The sequence below is a fragment of the Molossus molossus genome, unplaced genomic scaffold (assembly GCF_014108415.1).
Source record: "Molossus molossus isolate mMolMol1 unplaced genomic scaffold, mMolMol1.p scaffold_m16_p_1, whole genome shotgun sequence".
NCBI classification, from domain to species: Eukaryota; Metazoa; Chordata; class Mammalia; order Chiroptera; family Molossidae; genus Molossus; species Molossus molossus.
This window is the reverse complement of record NW_023425344.1, coordinates 29,167,239-29,191,645: the sequence shown is the minus strand read 5'-3', so window position 1 is coordinate 29,191,645 and position 24,407 is coordinate 29,167,239. Positions and strand designations below refer to the sequence as shown.

At 42.1% G+C, this 24,407-nt stretch overlaps 1 protein-coding gene across 3 annotated transcripts in view; it reads right to left on the bottom strand.

Annotated features, from left to right (window-relative positions):
* Positions 1-24,407, bottom strand: part of RHOH (ras homolog family member H) — a 72,330-nt gene that overhangs the window by 24,057 nt on the left and 23,866 nt on the right. Inside the window, exons 4-6 of one of the 3 annotated variants that reach the window (XM_036265832.1) lie at positions 23,503-23,570; positions 23,079-23,313; positions 13,825-13,907 (exon numbers count right to left, since the gene is read on the bottom strand). The gene's annotated coding sequence lies outside the window, so the exon portion shown is untranslated. Of the gene's footprint in view, positions 1-13,824; positions 13,908-16,240; positions 16,642-23,078; positions 23,571-24,407 lie in introns of those variants that run through there. The other 2 variants (XM_036265821.1, XM_036265810.1) reach the window with 2 other exon arrangements.

The window sequence follows — 24,407 nt, the reverse complement described above, 5'->3', positions numbered from 1 at the left end:
GACCTCCTCTCTCAAGGGAATGTTAAGAGGGAAATTCAGGCTCTGGCTGGTTTGGTTCAGCGGTGACAGCATTGCCTGAGGGCCAAGGAGTCCTGGGTTTGATTCTGGCCAAGGGCACATACCTCGGTTGCAGTTTGTCCCTGGACCCAGTTGGGGTTATGCAAGTGGCAACCAGTAGATGTGCCTCTCTCACCTCTCTCTCTCTCTCTCTCTCTCTCTCTCTCTCTCTCTCTCTCTCTCTGTCTCTCTGTCTCTTCCTCCCTCTCTCCCTCCAGCTCTATCTGAAGATTAATGTAAAAATGTCCTCGGGTGAGGATTAAGAAAAGAAAAAAGAGGGAAATTCAGTAAAGCAAAGGCGTATTGTCCCCCAAACATCAGGCTGAGAAGCCAAGCCATCCACAACACCCTGTATTGAGTGACTACGGGACACCGGACCCTGAAGCAGGCACTAACTAACATTTTATCCTCACAACAATTTCACATGGTGGAGAATATTATCCCCATGTTATAGATGTGATGACTGAGGCCCCGAGAAATTAAATAACTTGCCCTTGTTAATTCCAAGCCCTGAGCTTTACATGCAGAGGATCCTGCCCTGGAACAAAACTGGTGGACAGCTTCTAGCTCTTAAGTCAGGCCTTTTGATTTTTCTCTAGGAACTGAATCCCCATCGTGCTGGGCATATTTATGTTAAAATACAAATACAATGGGTTTTATTGCTTCTCATTTCATCTATTGATATTTATTGATTTATTAATAAACAGCTTTCATTAATTGCTTCTTAGATGCACAGCATTTACACTGGACATTGTACAGGGCCCCTGTTCTTCTGGAATTTAGCCTATTGTGGAGACACGATGCAGGTGCGTGGGTCGGACAACTACAAATAAAGACATTGGGTACACTTAATCGCTTAATTAGATACAACAAAGAATGAAAACAGGCCGGAAACACAATAGAATATAAAGAGGATGGAGGCGTGCATGGGCTGGGGACCCTGTAAAGAACTGGTGGAGGACGCAGGACTTAAACTAGGCTGTGAAGGGAAGACTTGAAAAGGTTGGAGAAGAAGGAAAAGGTCTGTTAGGCGAATGGAGTCACCTAAGAATCCCCAGAGGAAGTGACTTGGAACAGAGTCTCCGGGGGGAAAAGAGTTTGAAAGATAATAAGAGAACCGCATATGCAAAAGCAGAGGACTGGGACCCAGTAGATCAGGGTGCCTGGGCCGCAGACTATAGTGAGGAAGTGGTAGAGAGGAGAAGGAGAAGTTGGGCCTTGTGTCTATGAGGAGTTGAAAGCTACTGAAGGCTTTGGTGTAGAGTAATGTGCTCACATTGACATGTGAGGGTAATTGGTCCAGCTGTAAAACATATGTTAGGTACAATGAAGTCTGTTCCATTCAGTCTACAAAATATGTATATTGGGAGCCTAGTGTACTAATGTACAAAGATGAATGGACACAGTTCCTACTCTTAAGAAGTTCACAGTCTAATGAGAAAAGACCACTGTTATAAGAGAGTATGGCTTGTTCACTAATTTAATTTCTGACATTATCTGTAGTAGACACTGTTAGTTTTCTACTCAACATCCATGCCTCTCTTTGTCATTAGTAACAGAATCCCATTTTGTGTGTAAGGCAATGTGCAAAACCTCAGGAAAAGGATCATGCTTGATCTAAGTCACTATTTCTCAACCTTTTTTTCATTATCACACCCCTAAGAGCATTTTAGACACTTTTTTCCTAGTCACTCATGAAATTTTAATACCATAGATATACTATGCCTATTTGTGTATTACATGTATATCTGTACTTTATACATAAAAAGAGTAAGATTTTCTTCTGCCTCCCCCCCGCCCAGTGAGATTCTCCCCCTCAGGAATGATAGTGGCACCACCCCACCCTCACCCCACCACCCACCCTACCCCATCCCTACCCCATTCCTTGCTCTCCCACCAGTTAAGGCAGCATGTTCTAAAACAATTAGACCAGTTGGTTCCTGTTTCCCCACCTTCCTGGAAGTGGGTGGCCATGTAAGCCAGCTCTAGCAGTGACACAGAAGGTGGTAACTGTTCTGGAAGTCTCTGGGAAAACCCTGGTTTCCTAGAAAACACGACGGCCACTGCCACGTCAGGCTCCCTTCCACCTTTACCCAACTCTGCCCCTCCCGACGGAGGCACAACCCTCGGGCTCAGCAGCCTCTGCAGCCACCACAGAAGTCCCGAGCTCTGCGGAGACCCAGCCGTTGAGCAACTGGCAGCGAGGCCCACAGACCGCCAGACTTCGTGCTACGTGGGAGAAAGGAGTGCGGTTTGTCAAAGTTACTGCCAGGCAGGTATTGTATAACTGGTCGCTGAAAGCATTGCTAACTGAAACGGTGCCGTCTCCTGCACAGTCGCCGCCTGCCACGACCGTGAGTTGTCGTTAAACCCAAACCAGATAGAAGCACGCCCCAAAACAAAACATGTAATTCGGAATATTTCACAAATCAAACACGAAATGTTACCCATGTCTCAAGGGAAAACTTTCTTCTTCACTAAACTAATCAACTTTTCAAATCATTTAAAAATACTACAATTGCCCTGGCCGGTTTGGCTCAGCGCTTGGAGCGTCGGCCTCCGGTCCAGAGAGACCCAGGTTCGGATCCCGCTAAGGGCACGTACCTCGGTTACAGTTTGTCCCCGGCCCTGGTTGGTCGTGTGGGTGGCAGCCACTCGATGTGTCCCTTTCACGTCGATGTTTCTCTCTCTCTCTCTCTTCCTCTCTCCCTCCCACTCTACCTGAACAAAAAATGGAAAAAATGTCCTCGAATGAGGATTAAATAAATAAATAAATAAATAAATAAATAAATAAATAAATAAATAAATAAAATAAAAATAAAAATACTACAATTGCCCTGGCCAGTTTGGCTTAGCGGTTGGCTCAGCGGTTGGAGCGTCGGCCTCCGGTCCAGAGAGACCCAGGTTCGGTTCCCACTAAGGGCACGTACCTCGGTTACAGTTTGTCCCCGGCCCTGGTTGGGTCATGCGGGTGGTGACCACTCGAAGTGTCCCTTTCACGTCAATGTTTCTCTTTCTCTCTCTTCCTCTCTCTCCCTCCTACTCTATCTGAACAAAAAATGGAAAAATGTCCTTGAGTGAGGATAAAAAAAAAATAAAAGTAAAAATAAATAAATAAAAATACTCCACTAATATTTGGCATTTGAAACTAACAAACTTTTAGCTATTTGATATGACTATGTAGAAAAATGGCCATGAAAGGCTACAAGATAATTCTCTACTTTATAACAAAATGAATACATTTATGATTTGCATAGTAGTTATATCTTTCAAAATAGTTGAACGTCAATTATTTCTAAATTAAATATTTAAGATGCATAAGGAATATGTGCTTCTTAAAGGATCTCTTGCCTGGCCAGTGCGGTTCAGTGGCTGAGCGTTCACCCATGCACCAAGAGGTTGCCGGTTTGATTCCTGGTCAGGGTACATGCCCAGGATATGGGCCTGATCCACAGTGGGGGGCATGCAGGAGGCAGCCAGTCAATGTTCTCTCTCATTAATGTTTCTATCTCTCTCTCTCCCACTCTCTTCCTCTCTCTAAAATCCATAAAGAAAAAAAAATTTTTAGAGGCTCTCTTTAGAAATATTTTCACGTTAAAAAATTTTAAAGTAATCATCTACATTCATCACTTGAATGTTTTATATTTAACTTAAATTCTGATACTAGCTAAAGCTAATTCTCTCTTATTTTAAAAACATACACCAATCACATACTATTTAATAACACCAAAATCTTTCATTAAAAGTGATTTTTCTATGGCTAATCAAAGTTCAAGGCAAAAAAGACTGCAGATTTTTCTAAAGCTAAAGATCCTCTAAATCTTAAAAGACAAAATTTAATTATAGGCTTAGGGCTTTCAAAGCATTAGGTTTCCTTAAAAATGTCAAAATAATCCTCATAGCAAAATCATTTCACTAATTTTATTATTAACCTCTCACCATAAAATGACTTTCTTTTAAGGAGGATTTTTGGCTTTTTTGTTATAAAAATAACATATGCTACTTATAGAAAAACAGGAAAAAAATAAAAATCATTTTTAAATCATGTATAATCTTATACACTAGATGATAACTTTTAACATTGGCTTATCTATCTTCATATTCTGAATTCATGTATAAAATATATAAAGGTATTTTTAAACATAAATATAAAATTGTAAACACTGATATTTTATACTTATCATTAAAGGTTCTTTAAAATGTTTTAATAAATATTTAATAAGCTGACATTTAACTTATTTAATTATACCTTTCTATTGGACATTTTAGGTTTTTCTATTATAAAAGAAAAGCTTTGCTTTTATAATAAAATACCTCTTTTTATTTTCTTAAGAATAATTCTCGAATGCGAGGGCAATCTGGCTGTGACATCTGTCACCCAATTGATCGCCAGGGTTGATTCGGCTGATCTGGCTGGCTAGGCAGTGTCCCCCTCCTTCCTCAACGATCCATGTGCGTCCCTCCCCAAGCTGCATGCTTGGTCAAAGGGAATAACCTTCCCCCCAGAGGAGAGGACCGGTCTTTGGCCAAGGGTATACGAGTAGCTGTGTTCCCCTGCTTGAACCTTCAAACAAGCTCTCAAGAATAATTCTCATTCACTCATATGTGAGATATAAAACAAAAAGAAACAAATTAACAAACCAAACTAACAAACCCATAGATACAGACAACAGAATGGTGGCTACCAGAGGGGAAGAACAAAAAGTGAATCAAATATATGGTGACAGAAGGAGACTAGATTTCGGGTAGTGAGCACACAATGATGTATACAGATGTTGTATTATAAAGTGTACACCTGAAATTTATATAATGTTATTAACCACGATGTTAACCCAATAAATTTAATTTAAAAAATTATATGATGTAAACTTTAAAACATACACAAAAAGTAGAGATAATACATTTATAAAATCCATTTGTTCATCATCCAGTTTCAACAGTTATCAACTCACATCTAATCTTGTTTTACCACCCTCCAGTAAATTCCTCCATTTTACCTCTTTCCAACCCGTGATCATGTTGAAGAAAATCCCATACATTGTATCATTTAATCTGTAACTATTTCAATAGGTATCTCTAAAAGACAAAGACTCTTCTTTTTCAACATAGCCTCAAAACATTATAGTTTATGGCATGAAATAGAGAAATTTTCCATTTTTTATGTAACTTTAATCTTGTTCTTACTTTATAATTTTATAAAAATTCACTTATTTTGTTTTAGGATTTTAGTATACAGCCTTTGTAGAAAGTTTTGAAAATACAAGTGAAGAAAAACACGGTTGAATTTTAAAACTCATATATATCACTCCCAATGTTATGGTATGGAATATATTCTGGAAATATTTAAAAATTTATATTTATAAAATTAAATCATATTATTTTATAACTGGATACTACATTCTAAATGTCACTTCATGTCAATAAATATCAACTGACATTTTCTAAGGGTGTATAATATTCTATTGTAAAACTGTATCATAATTTATTTTACTCAGTGCCTTAATGCTAGATATTTAGACTGAGTGAAATCTTTTCCCACCATACTAATTAAATACATATTAAGTGCCTATTGTATGCCAGACACTATATTTGGAACTGAAGATACAAAGGTGAAACACACACACACACACACGTACAAACACACACATATACACACAAAGAATAATTCTTAGAAATGGTCAAAAGTTAGAACATGTTAAGGTTATTCATTCATTCTGCCCAGGTACTTGCAATTTTTCTGAAAAGGGGCCTTCCTAAAGCACTCCAGACTAATTTAAAATAATAATTTAGAACAGAGCATATTTAGAGGAGAACAAGGGACCATTCAACTCTTTTTCTTATTGGCTGGTGATACTGTTTATAGATCATACTTTGGCTAATATTCTTTAAAAAAGAAAAACTTGATCATAATTTTAAAGACCCTGAAAAGACTCTAAAAGACAATGATGGTAACTGAATTTGTTTTGTTATTTATCCTGTATTTTACCTTAATAATTAGTTTTTTAAAGATCTAATATTTAAGAATTATTAAGCACTCTCAAAATTGGCAAGAAATGAAAACTAATTATAATTGATACATAAGATAATGAGCTACATACCTGTTGAGAAATAAAACCAGTCATGATCAAATATATAAAGGAAGAAGCACTAACATTTAAATTTCAAATAGCATATATAAGTGTAGCAAACTTTAAAAAGTCTGATCATTTCAGCTTTTTAAAGAAAGGGCCAGGAAATCAGAGGAAGTTTTAAGATAATATAACTTCATAAGATTGGTTGGCTACAGGTAAAAAAAAAAAAAAAGTGAACATAAACAGACTGAAAATGCTGGTGACTTTTTTTTTTTTTCATGAGTACAATAATTGCACAATCTCGTTTTTAAACTGAAAACCACAGGAGTCTGGCCCCTATCAGCAGAAAAACTTTTATTTTTCCTTCCACATATGTGCGTTGGGTCTTTCCTGCATAACATGTCAAATGAGTAGCCCTTGGGAAAATCCAAAACTACCCGTTTGGGTTTTGAACCTCTGATCCAAGTTTTACGTAGAACTCCTCTGTGGCGGTGAAAAAAACTGTCCATGTATTTTCATGGCTCTAGAATCTAACAGAAACGTGGCCACAACCTACATTTTGAAATTGCTCTTCCTGAGATAGAGGATGAAAAAAAAAAAAAAAAAGAAAGGAAAAGATAGCTTTAGGACTCAGAAAATATACCATAGCTGCCCTTTGCTAACCAAAGATCCTTTTAAGCATCAGCTAAATTTCTAGTACATTAGGAAGCAAAGATTACTTTAAGCTTCTTCTATAGATTTCACACATTTTGAAGGGAGAGCACCAAGATGATGGCATTTTCAATATATAAAAACTTAATTACTGCCCTGGCCAGTGTGACTCCATTGGTTGGGAGTCATCCCGTGCACCGAAAGGCTGCCAGTTCAATTCCCAGTCCGGGCACACGCCTGGCTGCAGACTTGATCCCTGGCAGGGGACGTGGAGAAGGCGGCCAATTGATGCTTCACTCTCACATCAATGTTTCTCTCTCTCCCTCTCCTTTCCTCTCTCTCTAAAAATCAATAAAAAATCTTTTTGAAAAAAACTTAATTACTTATAAATAAAATATATACATGTATATTTACATTAAAAGGCATATGCCACATTTGCTACAATGTACATGTATTACTATTATATTTTTAAACTCAAGATTTTTTAGAAATGTCTCTGATCTTACCTAGTATTCTGTGTGTAGGAATATAGTGACAATATGTTTTTAGCAGACAGTAGGAAACCGTGGTACTGTCAACATGTAAAGTGTCTCTGCCTTCCCTCCTCCTGTTTCCTGTATGTATGTCCATCTCCCCTTCCAGTCCCTCATCACGACCAGAGGAAGAGAGAGAGAGATTATCAATACAAATGTCAGCAAGTTACTACCCAAAGATATTAGAACTTGAGGGAAATCAGGTTTCATACAAAAGAATATATATACCGAACAGAATTTCTAGACCCTTTAAGGGCTTTTGTAGTTGATGGCAGTAGTTTTACATTTACATTTGAGTCAAAATATGTGGCTTTCCTTTTACTTGTCACAATAATCACAGGCATTCTTACGCTTCTCAGCCATGGCTGAGATCATTTTGAGCTCACACTGAGGCAAGGACAGGCAGAATTTTTTCTCGCAACGGAGAAAAAGGCTCCTGAGGAGACATGTGTATTTAGAAGTGCTCAGGAAGGCAGCAGCGGGAACAACAGTGGGGACAGCAAAGGAAAAGTAGGGATCCTGTCCAAAAGAGAGGATCCTCTGAAAGAAGGAAACACGTCAAGGGAGAGGTCAGGGCCCTGCATCAGTAACTGGGTTACTCGTTGTAATGACAAAGCAGGAGAAGCTGTCTCCAGGGGACAAGGGGGGGAGAGAGTTTGCTACCTGCCCTTGGTGTACATGGAATATTTCTGTTTCGTAGAATGGAACCGGGGATTCCATGATGCAGTACTATTATTATAATGCATTGGAAAAGCCCTGGCCTGTATGGCTCAGTTGGTTGGAGCATCATCCCATACATTGAAAAGTCACAGGCTTGATTCTCAGTCAGGGCATATATCCAGGTTGTGGGTTTGATCCCCAGTTGGGGTGCATATGAGAGGCAACCAATTAATGTTTCACTCTCACATCTATGTTTCTCTCTCTCCCTCTCCCTTACTCTCTCCTTAAAATCAATAAAAGCATGTCTTTGGGTGAGGATTAAAAAATAAAGAAATAAGCCCCGGCTGGTTTGGCTCAGCGGTTACAGCGTCGGCCTGTGGTCCCGAGAGACCCGGGTTCAGTTCCCGCTAAGGGCACGTATGTCAGTTGCAGTTTGTCCCCAGCCCTGGTTGGTCGTGCGGGTGGCAGCCACTCGAGTGTCCCTTTCACATTGATGTTCCCCTCTCTCTCTCTCTCTGTTCCTTTTTCTCCCTCCCACTTTACCTGAACAAAGAATGGAAAAATGTCCTTGGGTGAGGATTAAAAATATAAAATAAATAAAAAAATAAGATACATTGAAAAATACATTCAATACATTGACTTGAAGTTGGCAGGAGACCTAGTCATGGGTGTACAATAATTGAAATGGTTGTAGAGGTTGAGGTGCACTTACTTGAATATATTAGTTATAGAATTTCCTTTTCTGCCTCAAAGAAAATTTATAATTGTTACATTATGCCAGACCAAGAGAAGCCAGAAATATTTCACAATGTATTTAGCCAATTGCACATACTTTTCCTCTGGGGCATTGTAGATGGGGTGCAACTCCATCCTGTACCTCCCCGCACGATGGCCGTGACACAATAACTAGATCTTACTGATTTCAACAGAGTTGGCTAATTTAAACAGAGGGGTTTGGGGCAAACCATACCTTGCCTGAGCCCTCATCACAGTCCATGTGAACAGGAAATTAACGAGGCATGAGCTTTCAGCCAAAAACATCCATTTCCCAAATTGCAAGTCAGATATCCACTAACGGAAGATGGCGAGCTGGGCTTCCGTGGTCTAAAGGCGACACAGGAAAAGGACTATCTTCAAAGCCATCAGGGCCCAAGCAGATGTTCAGCCTCAGATATGAAAACCTATATTTTACACTCAGAAGCAAGCAAATCGCACCGTCTAAAGTCCTTCACCTCTCAAAGCAGCTGCGCGGGTCTCCGGTACTCGCCGGGGCGTCAGCCCGCCCGTGCCCCTCACTAGGCCCTGGAGTTGGCCACCTGCGCGCACCTCTGTGCCATCCAGGTACCACCTGACAGTAAATAGGGCATTAAAGTAGAATCTTGCAAGACGGCTTTCCCTAAGAGGAACTGACCCTGGCTTCACATAAGAGAATTCCGAATTAAGGATTTCACACAGCCACCGTTCTCTGAAAAGAGCCAGCTCTAGCCCCCGTGTTTCCTGACCTAGGGATCCAGCTCTGTAAAACGACACACACATCAGCCATCTTGTTCTCGGCTTAGCCATCAACTGAAGAGTCAGCATTTCTCTTAAGCGGCTAAATCCCACACCAGCAATTACCAGAACATTCTCAACCTCTGCAAGGCCTCCTTGGGTGTACTGCCAGCCTCTGTTATTAACATGAGGCCTCTGGACTACTGGGAGCCCAAGGATGGGTGGTAGAGGATCCCCAAAGCCCCTAAATATTATAGATGTGCATGTTCCTGTATGCGTGCTTTTTCTCAAGGAGAAGGTCTTTGGTTCTTATCAGAGTCGCAAAAGAATTTGTGACCAAAAAGTAATTAGGAAACTGCTCTAGGTGTAAGTCAGTCAGTTCATGGAAAAGCCCGTTCAGTGGGGAATAGCAGTCAGCAGGTGCTTGTGGATGGTGGCAGGCCCTTGCCCACCTAACAGACCCTGCACCTCCACGGCTAGAGAAGGGTTGCCGATGTATCCTTAGTTACCATGCCATGTCCCAAGGGACTAGTGACCTGCTGGTAGGATATGTGAAAACTTTTTTGAGAAAAAGAACCATCTTCAGTGCAAGGTTGGAACAATTCAAGACACTGAGAGCTCATTACTATCTAAAGGTCTCCTGAGGCCGGGTGAAGTCGGTGTCTCAGTACCATGGCTTCAGCCGTGTCATTTACTTTCGATATGTTTATTTTGTGATGTGTTATTGTTATGGCATACATCTAATCACTATTACTACCTTGAGTGCTAAAGTTCTCTCTATGAAGTGTATTTCATCAACAATTAGACTTCCTTTCCTTCCCCAGATGTTTTCTGGACGAAGCACTGCACATTCTCCTCAAGTTCATTCTTAATGACCACCTCCCAGTGGTTTGCAATAGAATGTCTGAGGGCCCTAGACTCTCCCTGTGACCATTTCTGTCTCTGCCACCTGCTTATAGTTGCCCTGTTCACAACTACTTTCAGTTGGTCCAAATGCATGTTCAACTGCATAAGGAATTTTGTGGTACAAATGATACTTCTTTCAGGAGTATCTTAAGTACAGCCTCCTGTTTTTAGTTTGTTTCTATAGCTTTATCCAAAAACTTGTCCCTTCTGGGCTTTCTCTGTTATCATACCCCTTTTACACTATAAGCCTCAAGGTAACAGCCTCATCCCCAACACACACACACACACACACACACACACACACACACACACCACAGATACACTACCACCTTCAATGCTTCTCAAAGTGTGACCTGCAGAGCATTTGTAGCAGAACCTTTATGAGGTGGGAGGACTTGTTAAAAATGGAAACTCCTGCCAACTCCCAGACCAATTGGATCAGAATCCACATAGGTGGAACCTAGCTGCATCTGTTAACATGCCTGCCATCCATCCAATAAAATGTGAGAACTCATGATTTAAAACAACCATTTCCTCCCTGGTTTGAGCCCTATTGTTTTCGGATCTAAGTGAAACTATATTCAAATCCACCTTGTTCATCTCTAAGATCAGCATCTCCCTGTCTCTTCCTAAGAAATATTCTTGTCTCTCTCTCTCTCTGGCTTTTGCTATTAGCTCTTCTGTGACTACTGAGCCTCCGCAGTCCACCTTGGCAAGTCCTCGGTACCCAACCCATCACTTTTTCCTCCTTCCTGAGCTGTCCTAAAGGAAAGTCTTTAGCATCTGTCACCAGAGACTGCCTGGATTCAGACTCCCTTCACTGTACCCTGCCCAGGGATTCACAGAACATACTTGCTTATCAGAGGCAGGCCCCCATCTGGTCCACAAAGCTCCTCATAGCTTTCCTCTTAAATATTGAAACAGATAGGCCTTCCTGTCTTTTATTTGTATTGTGTTTTATTCATTATGTACTTTTCAGTGCACAGGATGATTCTCCAACCAACTGAGCCACACTGGCCAGGGTTATTACCTTTCTTTTTAATAACTTAATTAAGTTATATAACTCAATTTTAATGCTGGGTGTGTTTAACAAGTAGCTTGCAAATTTTCTGAAAATTTTACAATCAACTCTTACAACTAAGATCACTTACATACAGGCTTTCTCTACATTTTTTTTTAATATAAGGACACATACTACTACAATAAATGAAGTAAAAACAAAATTCCATTTTACCATTCAAACACACCAATGCTTTCATTTTTTTATCCTCACATTTAATCCTCATTCATAATGAAACCAGAATGTAAGTGAAATTTTTAACCCTGATTTTCTAATTTAGCACCATATCAAATACATTTTCATAACTACTATAACTATGACCTCCCATCACTACAAAATAGTCCATGAAATTAGTGCTGTCAGAATCACAATACTTATTTAGGTTATTCTCAGATTTTGCTGTTACCAGTGATAACACAGTGAATGTGTTCACACGCTGTTTTCTCCTTCTTTGAATCATTTATTTCAAGTAAATTCCCAGAGCGATAATTAATGGATCAAAGCATATGAGTATTTTAATGGCTCTTGACACATATTGCCAAGTTGCCATATTTCTATTTTATGCAACTCCTTGGTGGTATGCTGATAACTGTTTAATAGATTTTCCTAAAAATAAAAAAAAGTGTGAGGGGCCTAATTTATAGTGTTTGCCAATTTCCGTGGTGTAGACACTCCTACCACGGCCAGTTTCAAGCTACCAACATCACATCACCGAATGCAAAGATGGAAAGAGATGCTCAGTAGCACATCATCATATAATATTTCTATCCTACAACTAAATTGGAGCAAATAACTTCACAAGCATAGATAATAGTAAAATGTAGGAAATAGTGCGTTTTGAGTATTTATTACCTTTATCTTTTTTTTTTAATCCTTACCCGAGGACATGCTTATTGATTTTAGAGAGAGGGGAAGCGGGAGAGAGAGAAAAAACATCAATGTGAGAGAAACATCGATCAGTTGGCTCCCATACGTGCCCCTACGAGGGACTGAACCTGAAACCTGGGTATGTGCCCTGACCAGGAATTGAACCTGCAACCTTTCAGTGTACAGGATGACTCTCCAACCAATGAGCCACACTGGCCAGGGTTATTACCTTTCTTTTTAATATAATTTAATTAAGTCATGTAACTTAATTTTAATGGTGGATGTGTTCAACAACTAGCTTGCAAATTTTCTGAAAATTTTACAATCAACTCTTGCAACTAAGCTCAAGCGGGCCCCTGCACACCACCACAGATATCTCGCTTGGCATTTTTTGCCAAGGGCACATCCTTTTTCTTATTGAAGCCACTGAATTTTCACCTTATTCCTATCTCTGTCGCAAACAATAACCATGCTTGTAGATTAGCAGATTATATAAATACATAATGAATAAAACATAATATAAATAATAGACAGGAAGGCCTATCCAGGGCCATTAATTCTGTCCATCTCCCTCCAATTTGGACAACATTCTCTTTATGCATTCATCTTACGAGCATTTTTCCATGAGGTCACCTATAATAACTACTCAGTCATTTCTTTCCTCGAACAATGTCTGAATGGACGACAATACGTAATTCTCATGGCAAATGTGATAAGACCATGTTACATGTTACTTAACCACTCTCTTCCTGGGTACTCTTTTTCTATGAAATGGGGAAGAGGTCACTGCTGACTTCAGGTTTACGAGAAGCTACGTGGAGAGATAAGAAGCTCCCACTAATCCTCTAAGAAACTACTGAGCATTTCGTCATGCTCTGAAATTCTCTCCTGAAAGAAATCTACTAGGATTCTGGTTCACTGGAGGAGAGAGATTGGGAGGGTGATATGACACTTTCACCATTGAAAGCAAATTCCTTCCTTTGGGCTCCCTGAGTGATAATAAAGAGCCTCTCTGTGTGTAAAACACCTTAGAATTTTTAAATTAGATTTACTGGTGTGAAATTGTTAATAAAATTATATAGGTTTCAGGGGTACGGGAAGCAGCCCAAGTGCCCACCAGTAGAGGAGTGGATAAAAAAGCTGTGGTACATTTACACAGTAGAATACTACTTGGCCGTAAAAAAGAAGGCAATCTTACCTTTTGGGACAGCATGGATGGACCTGGAGGGTATTATGCTAAGTGAAATAAGTCGGTCAGAGAAAGACAAATATCATATGGTTTCACTTATGTGTTAAATCTAATGAACACTTTAGAAGTTTTTAATGGCACCCTACCTGTGTGTTAAAATGTAAATACGTATGGCCGACAAAAACTCTACACATGCTCACACCCTTGACTATAGCCATCCCGCTCCCAGGAACACTCCTAAGAAGTCAGTTCAAGACAAAAAAAAATCCTTGTGTGTGACCGTAGTAATCACAACAGAGGGAAGATCATTTGGCCTCATCTCAGCACTTACGCACTTACCATCTCACTGCATCGAGCTCTGGTCAGAGAGTCCTGGATTAATGGCTCCCAGCTGCTCATCTGTGCAACAGTCTCCAAGTCACCTGAGGGGACAGGGTATGTACTTGTCACCACACGGCCACAGATGCCCGAAATGACATGCAGTCAACTCAGAAAGTTGTCTTATAGTCTGAGAATCTGATATGGGAAGGCTTAAAATAATTAGTTTCTAATCTTTTCTCTTTTTCATACGCATTATTCCTATAAAACATCTGACCCTGGGCCTGTTCCATACCTGATGCTCAAAATATATTAATTCCAGCCTCGGACCATCAGCCCCATTTACTTACAGAGAGCTTATTCCCAGGCCAGGGACCATATCATTCCAGTGTCCCCAGCCAAATTCTTAATAAGAATCATAATTGCTACATTTATTGAGAATTAATAGTATGCCCGGCACTAGGCTAAATGCTTTACATAATTTTATTTCATTTTATCCCTATAACAACCTTCTGAAGTAGGTATTTTCAGTTATTATTACAACTACTTTACAGATTTTTTTTAAATCTGAAGATTGAAGAAATTAAGTAATGTGTCCGAGTTACCCATAGCTCAGAATCGACGGCACCAGGTTTCAACACAACGCAATCTGGCTCCAAAGTCTGAGTTCTTATTCACTATACTGTATCTGTGTTACTATGTAGACACAGATATTTCATGGTCCAGGAAGAAACGGGGGGCGGGGGGGAGGGAGGCTCCAAATCACTAGGAAAAGAGCAGCAGCAAATCCATGACATCTCATTCAGACATGCAAAGGAAATAACACGTATTTCATGACATTTTTGGACTGGCTTTTAAAGAATAGAGATTTGCTTATAATCGGCCAACCAACTCATCCTTCCAAGAGGAAGGCTATTTTAATTACCAGATGATTGAAGGGTCTCCTTAAAAAAGGAGTAAGCAGGAATGGGGGTCTCACGGTACCCCGAGCCCTTTCTCTACATAGACGGTGTGCTAAAGGAAGACAGCAGAGGACGAGAGCACCATGGACACGCAGAGCCGTCTGAGGATGGAGAGGCGAGCATGTCCAGGCTCCCTCTCCCACCGAACTCTCTTACAGCCACGAAAGCAGAGAAAGGGGAGCAAAGGACAGGGGAACACGAGAACTCCACTGGTCCATTCTCAACAGCCTCTGAGGTTCTCCATGACCTGTCTGCACGTCCAAGCTTATTTCCTGCCAATGTGCAAAACAGACTTTCTGCTTTTCTTGGGCCGGTCTCCTCATCTAGACTGGTCCTCTCCTCATCAGCCTCACCTTCGGGCCTTTGCCCACCCAGTCCTCCTAATGTGCATTAACCTTCTTCTCCTTCTACCGAAATCATGCATCTTTCCAAAGCCCGTGACTTCCAGACTACTGCAGCCTGAAGTCCCCTTCTCAGGACTCCTGTAACTCTTACAGCCTTGCTGGCCCATTCACCACTCAATTCCCGTCTCATACTGCTTTCTGAATTTTACTTTCTATATGGCTACTAGATAATAAGGTCCTTCAAATACAAAGACTATAGAAATTCTTTATATTTATACTATATCCTCTACACCACCAGCTTAGAATTTATAATTGATCATCAACTACTTGTTGTTTACTTTAATGGCAGTTTTAATTTAATAAAGTGCCTAAAACTAGTGATTTCCCAAATTTTATTTACTTACAACCCAGGCTACTGACTGGCACCTCACAGCATGTCTCCAGATCAAACCACCGCAAAAAATAAAGTTAATTAAAAAAAATAAACGTATACATCATATACTATTTTTAGAAAGAGGACTTTAGCGTTGGCAATATGTAAAACAAAAAAAGGTAGGAATTCCAGATCCATCTACATCATTTGGATTTTGGTTCTGTTTCTTTTCTGAATTAGAAAATTTTAAAACTCGTCTTTGCACAACTTAGGGAATCTTTAGATTTACTTCATCAAACGTAGGGTGATATTTAAACTCCCCAATTTTTAAAATTTTTCAATCACAGCTGACGTACAATATTACATTAGTTTCAGTTGTACAACATAGTGATTAGACCTTTATATAACTTACAAAGTGATCACCCCAATAAGCCTCATACCCATCTGACACCAAACTCAACTATCCAAATACTTGAGCTCAGTCATAGTCCATCACAAGCCTATCAGTTCTCCAGAATAATATCTAAAAAACTAAAAGCCAACTATTGCAACATTTAACGTTTCCAAAACAATATGCATCTTGTTAGGACTTGTGGGGGGACAACTGGGTATCAGAGCACTGTGCCTTTCTCCCATAATGTCGTTCCATATTTCACAACAGGTAGAACAAGGTGTTTAGCCTAGAGTAAAAGCTAAATAAAATTAGAAAGATTTCTTTTGACACCGACGGAATATTTTTAAAGAAGCAAAAGTCTTACCTGTTATAGAATGCCGAAGACATTTCTTGATACCAAAATGACTGACTCCGGAAGTCAACGTCGTTCAGTGCAGGTAAGTAAAAACAAAAGCAGCCAGGGCCTTTGACTGTTACGTTTCCTTCCAAAGTCAACCTTTTCTTCCTCCCCAAGCCTAGAACTGATTCACACTGGAAAATCTAAAAATGTAAGAGCTGGGCTGGTAAAAATTCCAACCCAGACGTTGGGGAGAGTGTGCGTGGTGACTGAGGCAGCAGGAACCATCGAATGTGACAAAAGAGGTTAGCGAGTTCCTGTGCCCAAGGCAGTTTCCTGTCGCTGGCTTCTCCGAAGAAGGGGTTTCGTTCGTGTGGGTTTCAGGGTGTGTGTGCACGTGTTTCTCTCCATGACAATATGAAAAGTTCCCCAGATAAGAGGCAGAATAAGACACTTGCCGCACGGCTGGGCTTCTGTTTAATATATCAACCCTCCTGGGACCATTTTTTCTCCCCCATCCCTCCCCTTCCCACCAGCAAACCACCCACATAAAACAGGAAAGGAAGAGTGAAAAACCGAGATGATTCCTTAAGGAAGTGAAATACAGCAGAAAAAAGAGAAAAAAAGTCCAGCTTCTAACCGGTCTTGGTTAATTTAAGCTTAGGAAAAAGCACCTTAAAACTTACAAGTCAGCTTGATGAACATACTTTGAGGGGAAACCAGTAGGTGGGTGGTTTGGTTTGGTTTATTAATAACTACCAAATAATAATCCGGAGTAAAAAAAAACAACAACAACAGACTCAGCCACAGCAAGAGCTTAAGCAGCCCTGCCACATGCTCCGGTTTCACAGCCCAGCACCTGTGTGGTGAGCGACGTGCCTGGAGTGGTTTTCAGACTCCTCAGTTTCCTTATTTGCCTTCGAGCACAAATTGACTTGTTTGTCCTCCAGTGCGACCCAGGTGTAGAGACCATCTGCATTTAGATTATGGCTAAATTGCCCACACCAACAAATTTAACTTCCATGATGTGTTGTTCACAATGTCCCATGCCTCAGATCCTTCAGTTATCACAAACGCTACTATCCGGGGTGAAATCTTGGTCCAAATACCCACATGCCATAAAGAAGAAGTCAATTCCATTCAAGTCAACAAACATTTAGAGAGCCCCTACTATGTGTGAGATCCAGTGTCGGGTGCTGGGGCGGGGGGGGTGGACAGGAAGAGGAATGAGATGAAATGTCTCACCATGGTCAAAATTGAGTGAAGGAGAAAGACATGGACACAGAGGAAATGCTGTGAGTCAGGGTCTATTTAGCTGGCACACACAGAATCCTGGCACACACAGAATCCTGGCACACAAGAGTCAGGTAAAAAGACAGTGTACACAACCATTTTCCCAATTAAAATAGCCACTGAGCCCTGGCCGGTTTGGCTCAGTGGTTAGAGCGTCGGCCTGCGGTCCAGAGAGACCCGGGTTCGGTTCCCGCTAAGGGCATGTACCTCGGTTGCAGTTTGTCCCTGGCCCTGGTTGGGTCGTGTGGATGGCAGCCACTCGATGTGTCCCTCTCATGTCGATGTCTCTCTCTCTCTCTCTCTCCCTCCCACTCTATCTGAACAAAAAATGGAAAAATGTCCTTGGGTGAGGATAAAAAAAAAAAAATAGCCACTGAATGTGGACCTGAATTCTCTCATAATATTCCAAGGGGAGGTGGCTGGCTTCCAGGAGGCCCTACAGCCCATTATTTGTGGGCCATCTTCATTGCTGCAGACTCATGCGTTATGTGTCTGATGCTGTGCACTGAGGGAAAGCACAAAGACCAAGATGGACATAGTCCCTGTCCTCACAGTACCTTTGACCTAGAGTAGGGGTGATAAACCAAAGCATTCAAATAAATGCAATAAGTAGTAACCAGTACAAAGGAATCGGAGAAGAAGCTGAGCTGGAGAGCAAGACAAAAACTACATCCTGGAGGTAGTCAAGGAGGGCCTCCTGCAGCAATTGGCGAGGAAGCTGAGACTTAAAGCTGTGACTCTCAGCCCGGGCTAAAATTTAAAATCATCTGAGAAGCTTTTAAAAACATCAATACCTAAGCCCTGTCTCCCAGAGATCTTAGTTTAATTTGTTGGGTTGGGGGTTGGGCATCAATGCAAACTCCCCCAGTCATTCAAATGTGTTGCTACCGTTCCGACGATGAGAGAGGAGCCTAGGGAGAGAAGAAGGGTGGACCATCCAAGCAGAGGCCGCAGTCTGTGCAAAGCCCCTGAGGTAGGAAAGAGCTGGGGTAGTTCAAGGGAGTGACAGAGGACTGATGTCTGGTAGTGGTAGCAGGAATAAACAGTGCAAGGTGGACGTTCTCAGAGTTGGACATGCTCTTACTAAGCCCTAAGAGACTCTTACATGAGTCCAAGTGTCAATTGCTCATGTGCAGGAAGAAGTCAATCTGCCGGGTGAGATCTTTGAGCCCTCTGACGAGCACATTATCTTCTAGAAAATTCTCCATGGAAAGTCAGATCACATGGCTGGTAGATACTTTATTTACCTCCAGTTTTGGTCACCCAAAGATTTAGAGCAGCTAATAAAAATACATACAATTTAGCCCTGGCCGGTTTGGCTCAGCGGTTGGAGCGTCCGCCTGCGGTCCGGAGAGACCCGGGTTCGGTTCCCGCTAAGGGCATGTACCTCGGTTGCGGTTTGTCCCCGGCCCTGGTTGGTCGTGCGGGTGGCAGCCACTCGATGTGTCCCTTTCACATCGATGTTTCCCTCTGTCTCTCTTCCTCTCTCTCCCTCCCACTCTATCTGTACAAAAAATGGAAAAATGTCCTCGGGTGAGGATAAAAAAAAAAAAAAATACATACAATTTAGTAAGATAAAACAAATTATTACAAAAGAAATTAGCCCTGGCCGGTTTGGCTCAACGGTTGGAACATTGGCCTACGGACCAAAGAGTCCTGGGTTCAATTCCCGCTAGGGGCACGTACCAAAAAAAAAAAAAAAAAAAAGAAATTAGTCCGGCCGGTGTGACTCAGTGGTTGAGCATCGACCCATGCACCAGGAGGTCGCCAGTTCAATTCCCAGTCAGGACACATGTCCAGGTTGTGGGCCCCATCCCCAGTGGGGGCCATGCAGGAGGCGGCCGATCGATGTTCTCTCTCATTGATGTTTCTGTCTCTCTTTCCCTCTCACTTTCTCTCTCTGTAAAATGAATAAAGGAAAAGACGAGGCCAAGAGAAATGAAGACAAAAATTAAGCTAAAACCAAGGGTGAGGTTGACGCAGAAAATGGATACCGTGTGGTTCCCAAGCTTTTAAGCCACCAGTATGGAACGGCAAACACCGTCACATAAAACACTGAGTGCCCAATGGGCAAAGACCAGTGTAATGCTCAAGACAGTGGGGCCTTCCTGCCTTCCCCGAGCTGAGACCAAAGAGAAACTTGGCGCCTGAATGCTCACAGAGAGGACATCACAGTGGATGTGAAACATCACCCTTAGACTAAACACAGCCCTTGGTAAGTCCTGATTTCTCCCTCAGCGTAGGCCGATTTTATCTCACGCAGGAGGACTTCCGGGGGGGGGGGGGTGAGGAGTGCTGGAGATTAGTGCAGTATTTTCTATCCCAGGACGTGGCTTCCATGTGCCAGTTTAATGCAGAGATGAAGCACAACGTCACACACGCCTCGGGAAATTTAGGATGCGAGTTTTCTCATCTGAGCTTCTAAAAGATTTGGGGTGGCAAAGAGCTCAAAGTTGATCATACTTCCAGCAAGAGATCCAGTGGTTTTCTCAGGGTCCCCGTGTCCCTGAAAAAGCAGAGGAGTTGGGGCAGGACCTTGCCTGCCTGCACAGCGCTCCTCCACCTCCAGCAGAAGGTGTCCTTTGGAAAACAAAGTGAGAGGAACCACAAGCTCCTAAGTTCAGGGCCTCGGGCCTTCTACATTTTCTTCACAAGAGGTCCTACGTAGGCAAACACTGCCACCCAGCCTGGACTGTGCGGGGAAGGGCCCTGCCACATCTGCCTACAAGTCTCCCTTCCCCTCGAGGCTCCTTGCCGGACGCACTTGCTCTCTCTGCACCCGAACTGTGGCTTTAGATGTTCTCATATAGTCAGGCTCTGTGCTTCTCCCTGCTCCCGATGGAGACACGGTCATCTTCATGTATACTTTCACCCCAGAGGGGTTTTCTTGGTGGGGGTGGGAGAGGGTTGGGGACAGCTAGCTAGCTACCTTTCTTCCTTTCGTGGAAATCTCTTTTTCTCCTCCCTCCCCCTTTCTCTCCACATTCCCCTCAATCTTTTAACAGACAGGAGTAATGGTGAAGGGAAGAAGAAAACAACGAGATACGAGCACACACCGCAGGGGGTGGGAACGTCCAGCCCGCAGGCCTTATAAGGCCCACGAAATCAATACCAGCGAACACCACACGCCTCACCAAATTAGCCTGACCAAATATAGCAGGGTAATTTTTAAGTTGATAATTTTGTATGGCCAACAAATGATGTTATAAACATCTAAATGGCCCGTGGCAGAAAAAAGACTCCCCACCCCTGCTACAGGCTTGCAGACACACACACACACACACACACACACACACACAGACCCAGACGTCACACCCACCCACACACACACACACACACACACACACAGACCCAGCCGTCTCGGTGTCAGTTCTGAGGCTGCACTGTTGAGCCTTAGGCCAGAGGCCGGGAGAATCCTGGGACAGTCATAGTGGCGGCAGAAGGAAACTTTCGGTGTAGAGTTCCTAACAGGAACCAGACCTTGTGATAAGCCATACTCCCGGAAGCCTTCCTTGACCACCACCCTCCCCCACTGCAGCTCGGAGAGGTGCCCTCCCATGAGCTCCCACGGCCCCCTGACAGCACTCACCCCAGCCCTGTAAGGTCCAGTCAGGAGGCCCTCAAGGCCCAGGGCCTGGCCTTGCTCACTGGTGCAACTCAAGCACTAGTCACATTTGCTAAACAATAGACTGAGTCTCTCATCTAATCCTCACAATAGCTCTATGTGGTAAACATTTTTTTTAAATTAATCCTTAGCCGAGTATGTGTTTTTTATTGATTTTTAGAGAGGGGGGGAGAGAGAGGAAGAGAGAGAGAGAAAGAGAGAGAGAGAGAGAGAGAGAAACATCAATGTGAGAGAAACATCAGTTGGTTGCCTCCCATACTTGCCCTAACCAGGGACTGAACTACAGCCAGGGTATGTGTCCTGACCAGGAATGGAACCCACAACCTAGGTATGTATGTGCCCTGACCGAGAATCAAACCTGCCACCTTTTGGTGCACAGGACAACACTCCAACCAACCGCACCAGCTGGCCAGGGCATAAACATTTTAAAGTATATTTTACAGCCAAAGAGACCTCAACTGGTTAAATAGCTTACGAAAAGCAAAAGATTAACCCATCCATCTGTCCTGGCTTTTCACGACCGTTTCCCAATGGAGAGAGCTGGGCCACGTGGGGAGGGAGAGGCAGCCCCAAGGCCATGGTCATTTCTCTCTCCCAGGTGCCCCTCCTCTGAGATTCTCAGGCAAACACAATCCCTTAAAAGTAGAGACTTGCTTTCTCAAAACAGAACAGCTTATTTTCTCTGTAACAGTTTCCTAAGAATAAGGATCTCCTTCACTGAGGATTTTAAAATAATATGACAACTGTCTGTGTGCCCTGAATTCATGCCTGAGTGGTGCCCTTCATCACTGCAAAGATGTGCTGCTCTTTATACCAGAGGGAACTCTTAATGCTGATGGTAATTGTAATGAAGAGTGAATCTTGGAAACCTTGGCATAGCAATCATTTACTCAGTTATTTCAACCCTGGGTTAGTAAGAGGCACCCCCTTCTTCTCACTGTTAGCTTAGTAACTGAAATGATTTTGATTTAGTAGGTAGTTTTTAATGTTTACACAGACTCTCATGTTGACTAATGAAATAAATTATTTCAGTTGGTTCTGAAGATGGAAAATATATACTAAAGGCTTGTCTAAAGGCTTCGAGCGTCAAACCCCCAGCATTAGTCACACTGTCATTGTTCTTACCCAGCTCCCCACTAAGTGATAACAACTGTATTAAAGCAAAACACGCACTCCTGACTGAGAGCCCACGATGGCGTTGTGAAATGTTAGCTCTTCATAACACAAAGCGCTTAATTCCGATATGTAATATATCAGTGTAAAATACATTCATATAAAGTTCCCTTTAAAATTCTAAATGTTAAAATATCTCAGAAACGCCCCAGGCTAGAAATCACATGAATGATTTCCTCCTTCAATTCATTATGAACAATAGCCTCCTGAACCAGATGACAATATTGTTTCAAACATCTTCTAGCTTCCTCTTCCAGCCGTAACCATAACAACATCATTTCCCCCACTGTTCGTCTCATCATCTATTTTCTCTCTAACTGTTTTAATGTAACATAACATATTGCTTTTTGTTTCAGTAAGTGTTAGGTTGTCAGGAGTCTCAACTGCCATTCTGTTTGCCCTGTGTAACTATGTGTACCTAGCAAACATGCACATCCTGGTTCGTTTTATTACAGAGCTATCACTCACAACAGTGCAGGGTCTTGTTGCAGAGGTCGGTAGCACCCAAAGGAATCATTCGAGCCGTGGCCCTAAAGTTAAGGTACAACTTTTTCCTTTTATCTGTCAAAGCACAACTAATGTAGCCCAGTGACCAGCCCCTTTGGTAGTTGGTGCACTTTTCTAACATCGCAGACACTGGTCAAAGCATTTCTAGAACTTTTTTTACAACATACGTCAGACACAATTTAATAAGCTACAAAAGAAACCCAGTATCACTTCATTCTATTCACAACTTGCTTTTGACTGAAAATACAATCTGGCTTGGTCACCCACCTTATTCATTGGATGTAGCTCCCAGGAGCTGTCTCCTCAAATCAAATCCACCCGGAAAGGGCAAAGATTTGCTATCACTGAAGAAATTTCAAAGAATGTGCCTCAGGCTCTGAGAGCAAATCCAGAAGAGGAGTTTGAAACATGATGTAACAGCAGCATCTTTGGGTCAGGTGTACAAACTCCCAGGGGACGGCTGCAAAGCACACAACATTCGCTCTGATGTAGCAAGTCTGGTCTGTTTAAAGAAGAGGGAGAAGGCCATCGCTGCTGCCGCTTGCATTCATGTTTCACCGTTGCCTTGATAGGGATCTTGGGTTTGGGCACAAACTTCACAGGGTAACTGCAGCTCAGCACACCTGCTCGGAGCGGGGGCTGGCAAAGGTTTCAGTTATAAGGGAAAGATCACTGAGTGCTCACTTGTCACCTTTTCAAAATAACAGAGCTCCGCACAGGTCCAGAGGGAACAGGTTAAGACTTGCACCCAAAGACGATCTGAAATTTTAGAGAGAGCATAAATTTGGATTCAAGCAAAGCAAGATTCAAATCCCAGCTCCACTTATGAGCAAGGATGAGGCTCTGATCTTCCCATCTGGAAAATGGGTATAACAGTATCTATCTTAGAGAGGTTTTATAAAAAAGCTGTATAGTCCTTGGAATACGGTGGACACTCAATACACAGTGGCTATCAATAGCCACTCGTGTTTTATACCTTCCCCTTCTGGAGTTCTTTCCCTCCATCCCTACCCCCTCTTTGAATAACAACTGGTGAATTTCAGAATTTGAGAAGCTTTGCCAGCGCCCAAATTCTCGTTGACTAAAGTCATATAAGCTTACACATCACAGGGTTCTAATGTCATGTGTTTATTGTCTCAACAGTTAAAAGGACCTAGAAAGTTTAAAATCAAGTTGTTAATGGTACTTCATTCCTTATGCATAATCTGAACAATCACGAACACTCCAGAAATGCCTGATGAAGTCATCTGCTCACTACACTGCAAACATCTTAAGATGAGAATTTATTCTTTTTTTTTTTTTTTTTTTTTTAGAGAGGGAAAGAGAATCACTGATTGGTTGCCTCCCATACATGCCCTGACCGGGAACCAAACCTGAAACCTAGGTATGTGCCTGACCGGGAATCTAACCTGCAACCTTTGGCACACAGGACAACACTCCAACCAACTGAGCCACCCAGCCAGGACAAAATTTATCCTTTCTTTCCTCATTCAACAAATATTTGCTGAACACTTGCTATAATATTTACTGAGCGCTGTGATAGGCTCTAGGGAGACAGCAGTGACCACAAAAATAAACTAAACTGCTCTCATGAGT